Genomic DNA, 7,482 nt, shown 5'->3' on the forward strand with positions numbered 1-7,482 from the left:
ACCTCCAACAATGAAGCTGAGTACGAAGCCCTGATCATGGGACTCCGCATGGCATTTGAGCTTAAAGTTCAGGAGCTCAAGGTCTTTAGCGATTCACAACTGGTCGTTCGCCATGTCGCCAATGAGTATACCACCAATGAAGGTAACATTTCTAAATACCTTCAAATTGTAAACCAATTACTGCCTTCTTAACTTTTAAGAAAGTCACCATACACCATTTCCTACGGGAAGAGAATCGCCACGCTGACAGCCTGGCGTACCTCATGACCCAAACACCGAACTGTGACCTTAGGAAACTACTCATCGAAGTAATTGATATACCTGCTTACCAAAATGAGCACGTCCTAGAAATAAACGACCTATGCCCACTCTCTGACACTAAGATGAGTCATTCATGGATGTAGCCTATCATAGATTATATCAAGCTAGGCAAAACACCAGCATATCACATAAGTTCAATACCAGTCAGGTTGTTATTGCCTAGTAAATGACAAACTTTCCAAAAAATCTGCCGGAAGACCATCTGAGGTGCATAAGCCCAGAACAGGGTCAGATGATTTTCGCATAAATCACTAGGGAGAATGCGGAAACCACGCAGGAGGTCGCTCTTTGGATCACAAAGTGATCTCACAAGGATATTTCTGGCCAAGAATGCAGATCGATGCAAAAAAGTATGTACTGAAATGCATTAAGTGCCAAACATTTGGCCAAAACATCATCCAGGCAGCTTGAGAACTCATCAATATTGCTAGCCCTTGGCTATTTCACATGTGGGGCTTAAACATCATGGGTCCATTCATGCCACAGAAAAGCACATGCTTTTGGTTCTTCCTAGCTGCAACAGATTACTTCACCAAATGGGTGGAAGAGATCCCCTTGGCTCATGTCAAGGAATCTAATGTCAAAAACTTCATCTGGACCAACATCATAACCAAATTTGGCATACCCCACACATTGGTGATGGAAAATGGCTGATAAGTGCTCAAAAAGTGCTATTTAACCCTCAATTATGCCTCTTGTTTAGCCATCTTAGTGGACTAATAGTGTTTGTAAGTTATGTTTTATGATTCTACAGGTCAAAAAGAGAGTTTTGTGGAATATTAGAGAAAAAAGGGTAAAACGGAGTAATACGGAGCATTAAGGATCACATAGGAGGCCCATGGACAATCATGGAGAAGGCCAAGGAATTGGAGCTATTAAATATGCGACTTTGACCTATTTTAAAGCCTATTTGGAAGCCCAAGGCCAAAGGATTCTTTGCTTGAACCAAATCCCGCAAAAGAGGATAGAAAGATAGAGCAGAAGAGACAAAATAGGCTTACGCGTCTGGGACGCATGGATCGAAAGCATCCAGACGCATTGATTGCGTCTGAGACTCATGAATAGTGAGTCGGGCATGGATCGATTTCTTGTAGCCAATTTCTTCTCGGTTTTGGAGCGAAGTTGGACTCACGAAAGAAGTCTATTTGTATTAGGAAACAAATGACGGTTTGGAATGCTTCTAGAGCTCATTGTAACCTCTATAAATAGATGACCTAAGTGCCTCATGTAATTTGCCAATTCACTTATACTCTTGTCTCCAGAACTTGAGGCAGAGAGAGATTAATAATAAAATATCGGTTTTAACTAGCTAAGTCTTAATAAATTAGTCTTTCTAGTCTTATGTTCTTCGACTCTTCTTCTTCTCGTTCTTCGTGTTCTTCCTTCTTTATGGAAGGCTAATCTTCTCCTTCAAGGGAGGAGATGAAGCCAGTGCTTAAGGTTTAATGATTCTTCTGGTTCATGGTGTTCTTCAATTAGGTTAGTTCTTTATGTTTTTAGTTATTAGTTCTATTGCCCACACCAAGGGATGGAAGTATAGAATAGGGTTTATGTTTTGTAATATTGATATCATGCTAGTGTTCTTACTTTTCTTCTTGTAGTATAGTTCTTTAGGTTTAGGGAAGTATTCTTTGTGTTGCCTTAGAAGCGATAGCTTAGGGAATGGCTACCTAGGGAAAGTATTCTTTGTGTTTGCCTTAAGTGGTAATTCATTGAATGGTCGCCCTATTAGGAAGTACTCCTTGATGTTGCTCTCGGTAATACATTGAATCGCTGCCCGAGCTTACATAAAAGGAAAGAAGATATTAATAGCATAAACATAGGAACAACCTTAAATAGAGTTAATTGTTAACGATGTTTTGTCCAAGAGGGCATCGGCACTCGCTCGATTGCCTAATTGTAGTCTACTTGTAAGAACAACTATGAAGCAGAAGGTCATAGATTAAAAGTATTGGTGGATTCTAATCTCTTGAATTCCCTCTCTTATAAATTCTCAATAGTTTAGTTAATTTAGTTTAGTTTAGCATTAGAATCTAAAATCTTTCTGATCATAGTTTTTAATCCTTTAAACCCCCCTTTCCGTCCTGTCCTTCACATAACATACACTTAAAAGTGGAACGATACCCTACTCATCCTTTACTTATTAAGGGATAATTAGGTTTTGATACGCTTCTGTTTTGTTCAACGACCATACACCATCTACATACACAAAAAAAAAAAGCTGATCAATGGCTCCCAGTTCAAAGGAAAAATAGTTAAGAAATTCTTAGCTAAGTAGAAGATCGTTCACGTGTTCTTCATTCCCCAGTACGCTCAAAGTAATGGTCAAGCAGAAGTTAGTAACAAAGCAATTCTGGAGAACTTGAAAAAGAAGATTGAAAAGAACAAAAGCCAATGACCAATGCAACTATAAAACATTCTATGGGCTCATAGAACGACAGCTCGTTCTAGTACAGGCGAGTCACCGTTCTCACTATGCTATGGTACCGAGGTCGTCATTCCTACTGAGTTGAAAATTATGACAACTCGATCGGAGATCATTGAATTTGGTTAGAACGATTCCATTCTTGTTCGAGAGGTTGACTTACTTGAAGAACAATGCGACCTAGCCTCCATTCGAGTGGCATCCTAGCACCAAACTCTGAGGAAGACGTACAACAAGCGAACCCTTGAAGTTTCCAACCTGGCAACCTAGTCTTGAAAAAGACTAAGGATGACTCGAAACTGGCACCAACATGGGAATACCCTTATATAGTGGAACGAGTTGTTGGCAATGGAGCATATTGGATCAAAACCCAAGATGGACAGGCATTACCACGTCCTTGGAATACTTTCTTGTTAAAGAAATTTTATCAATAAAAAATTTCATTTTCGTGAGTTTTAACTCTTAACACTATACACATAGTTTTTATTTTGCATCAATGCACTGTAGTCTCTCTATGTTATTAAATAGACGCACAACTCGCTCTTTAAGAGTAAAACGTTAACTCGAACTAAAATGCTCTCTAGAGCTAAAACGTTCTCTACACAATTAAACACTCACTCGATCTCAGGGCTACATAGCTCACATGCTTCTCACTAGTTGGATACCTACACTCTAGGGTCAACTCAGTGCAGAACGCTCTCTAAGAGCAAAACGCTCAAACGAACTGAAATGCTCTCCAGAGCTAAAACGTTCTACACAATAAAACGCTCACTCGAGCTCAAGGCTACATAGCTCACATGCTACTTAGCCTTAACATTTCTCACTAGTTGAGGACCTGCAATTCTAGGATCAACTTAGTGCAGAACGCTTACTTGAACTGACACGCTCTCCACAGCTAAAACATTCTCTACAGTCAGAACGCTAAGTCGAACTAAAACACTCTCCAGAGCTAAAACGTTCTCTATGATAAAACGCTCACTCAAGCTCACAGGCTACATAGCTTTAATACTTCCCACTAGTTGTAGACCTACACTTCTAAGGTCAACTCAGTGCAGAATGCTCTCTAGGGCAACCAACAATCTTAATCAAGCTAAAACGCTCACTCGAGCGCACAGGCTACATAGCCTAAACACTTCTCACTTGTTGGAAACCTACACTTCGAGGGTCAAGTCCGTGTAGAACGTTCACTAAAAGCAACACGCTTACATAGGCTAAAACGCTCACTGGAGTAAAACACCCATAGCTCCCTAGAGCCACAATCTTACTGATTCGCAAAACATGTACTTCTAAAGTTCAAATCAAATGCGGATATCAAAACATCAGGCAATTGCATTCAAGACAGAAGGAAAATGAAGAAAGAAAATACGCATGCATTTTATAAATATAAATTATGAACTACCTGAAAAGACTCAGGAACCCAGTTCATATACTAACTGAGCTGCCGGGACATCCCAGAAAACCAACTCGGTTAGCACGATAGCAAAGTCAAGCCGAACTGCCAAGAATATTCCGGGAAACCAGTTCGTCCATGTACCAACATTAAAGCAAATAATAAAGGCGAACTGCCCAGGTTGCCCCAGGTTATCAGCTCTTAATGTATCTAGCCCATCCACAACAAACATAAAATGTGAACTGGCAAGGCAAGCCCAGGAGACTAGCTCTATTGTATCAATACCACTTACATCGGGAAACATAAGGAACAACTGCCCAGGCAATCCCAGGAGACTAGCTCTATTGTATCAATACCACTTACATCGGGAAACATAATGAACAACTGCCCAGGCAAGCCTAGGTGACTAGCTCTATTATATCAATACCACTTACATCGGAAAACATAAGGAACAGAGAGAAACACTCATTCAAAGCTGACAAGACTAAGAAATATTTGCCAAATTTTCAGTGGCCAGGGGATCAAGTACGCTTTCCACAATGGCTCCAGTAATAGGTTCAGAAGAAGTACCAGCAATGATTCGATCAAGAGGGCTCTCCACGATCTATACAGAAGAAGTACCCAAAAAAGGAACATCACATGCATCTTCAGGTACATCTAACACTGGTGTACCTGAAGCCCCGCGTTCATGTTCATCCTTCAAAGCTGAATACGCTTTCTCTAGCTCCACATAGTCAAAATCCAGAGCATTGTAAGCATCATTCGCTTCTTGAGCGACCTCTTTACAGCATTTTTCATAGTTCGTAACTATCACGAGCTCCGTCTTCATTTGAGCAAGTTTATTACCCACTATGACCTTATCCAAACAAGCGTCACGGTACTTTGACTTCAGTTCATCAAACTCTTTCTTCTCGGCCGCCTGAACGAGTTGGACGTTCTTTAGCTCTTCCCTTAGCCCGTCAACAACAACCTTCTCTGACTCAGCAATTTGGGAAATCTCTTTAAGCTTGCGATACTCACTGATCAGCTACACAAAATTACAATATTCAAACGGATCAATTACAAGAAACAAGGCAGAATCCAAACACTGCTTACAAAGCATTAAGATAGATCCATCAACCTCAGATTTTCCTTTAAGCTCTTGCCATCAAGATCACTCCGGTCACCATCCAGAGCGATACTCTCATGCAAGAAACCCGCCACAAGAGCTGACTTATAACTACAGTCAGAACGCTAGATAGTCCGCTTAACACCCTGGTCATCAACATACACCAAGTTGCGGTCCAGATTGTCCTGACCCATCACAGTTTTCCTAGTCGCCTTACTCGGAACTCTTACCTTCACTGTCGGGGTACGGGCACCATAGACACCAGGTTGACCCTGACTGGCCTTAAAAGACTCCAAGTTTAGGCCACTCAAGTCGAGCGCTGCCCTGGACCTAGAAGCAAACGTAGGATGCCTCCCAGATCGCTCAGACCCAGGAGCAGATCGCCTACTCTCCGTCCTAGCACTTTTCCCAGGCCTCGCATCAGAAGGACCAGCTTTCCTCTTTAAATGGGAGTCACACACCATGATGATAATATCATCCATCACAAGTGGAGAACCCTCCCTCTGGTGCCTCTCAGAGTCCCTAGGAGCGACCTCTGCACTCCCCCCAGTACGAGGCATAGGTAGCCTAACCGACCAGCCCCACTCCCCGAACTGCCAGCTTCACCCCCAGTCTTCCCTGGGCCACCACGAGCCCGCCGATGATCTTCCTGGGTAAGAAAATCACTTGGTTCCCTCTCTATTTCAAATTCAGCTTCTGAGCTCAACACAATAGCAGATCGTTCCCTTCTCTTCTGTTGCCTCCTCTTCGACCTGATACCTAGCTTGACCACCACGTTCAGTGAAGTAGTTCGCTACACTCGTCAGTATCTCCCTCTTCTCGGATTGTCTAAGTCGTGCAAATCTCTCGATCTCACCACGGAATCCTTGGTTCATAATAACAACGTCTGCAAAACAAACAAACCAAATATCATAACCAACAACAAAATGATATACGTAATGAACACAAGTACAAACACTAGTACGTACATACCATCAAAATTACAACTCCTACATCGCAAACTACTTCCAACCACACAGTACTTCCCCATGAATAACAACGGGCGGTCTTTGCTCCCAAGACTCGTTGCTAACTCCATCCAAAACAGACGACTTACCTGTCATGGTTTGTAAACTAAAATTGTTCGACCTAGATCACTTCACAGCGAAATGCTTGAGCACATCATCGAGTCCGATATCATACTCCCCCGACTCGTTCAACATATCAAAAACCCTAAACAACCTCTAGCTATTTCCAACGAACTGATAGGGAGCCTTACCATTGTAGTTCAACACATCACAGGTCAATTTTGAGAACGGCAATTGCAGTCCTACCCTCAATTGTCCCACACATACAATGACCCCCTATTTATCGGTAAAAAACTATTGTTAAACACGTTATCAACATTACTCAGGTCGTGTATCTCCAGGTTGGGGATGTTAATATCGAATCTTGACCTAATATCTACAAAATTCGTGATTACACTTCTATTTATAACCCTAGGTGGTAAGCTACTGGAAGAAGAACCGTCCTCTCCTTCGTTGCCACACGAAATAGCAACAACAGACTCAGAAACCTCTTCCTCAACCATATTCTCAGATCCTAGCGATCTCTCCATAATTTCATCAGAACGTGTATCATCAAAATCAGACATCCTTTACACTAGAAAGATTACAACCTTAACACGAAAACGCTATCTACGAAAGTGAGAGAAGCAAAAATGGCAAGAGAACTAACCTGGATGCCCAACTGCTCTAAAAATGTGAAGAAAAGGTAAACTCTTCAGTTCCCAAAAATGTCTTATACAAGCCGCCCATTCAGTTCCCAACGCAAGCCATCATTGCACCAAAACCTAGAGTGACACGTCTTCTTATGCGTTGTCTTTTCAAGTACGTGCTATTTTCACCCACCCTAAACCGAAGCAGTTGCTATTCACATTCAAAAAATGCCCACACCCTCACATGTGCCATACACGTGTCACCGTTCTCTCTCAATAGATTGTTATTCCAGCTATAGCCCTACTGAGATGGGGCTGTGTGAGGGAATAATATCCACATCCAATAGATATCAAACACGTGTCTAGCACAATAAAACTACCAACCAACCTCATATCCTCGTCTTCTGAGCTCACTCCATAGTGACTCGACTCAAGGCAAGCGACCTATGCAACTCGCGCTCAAAGTGATGTCACCAACAACCGATATTGGGTACTCGTCCTGCGAGATCGCTTCAAAGTGACTCAAGTAGAGTAGACACTCT

The sequence above is a fragment of the Coptis chinensis genome, chromosome 1 (assembly GCF_015680905.1).
Source record: "Coptis chinensis isolate HL-2020 chromosome 1, ASM1568090v1, whole genome shotgun sequence".
Taxonomy (NCBI): domain Eukaryota; kingdom Viridiplantae; phylum Streptophyta; class Magnoliopsida; order Ranunculales; family Ranunculaceae; genus Coptis; species Coptis chinensis.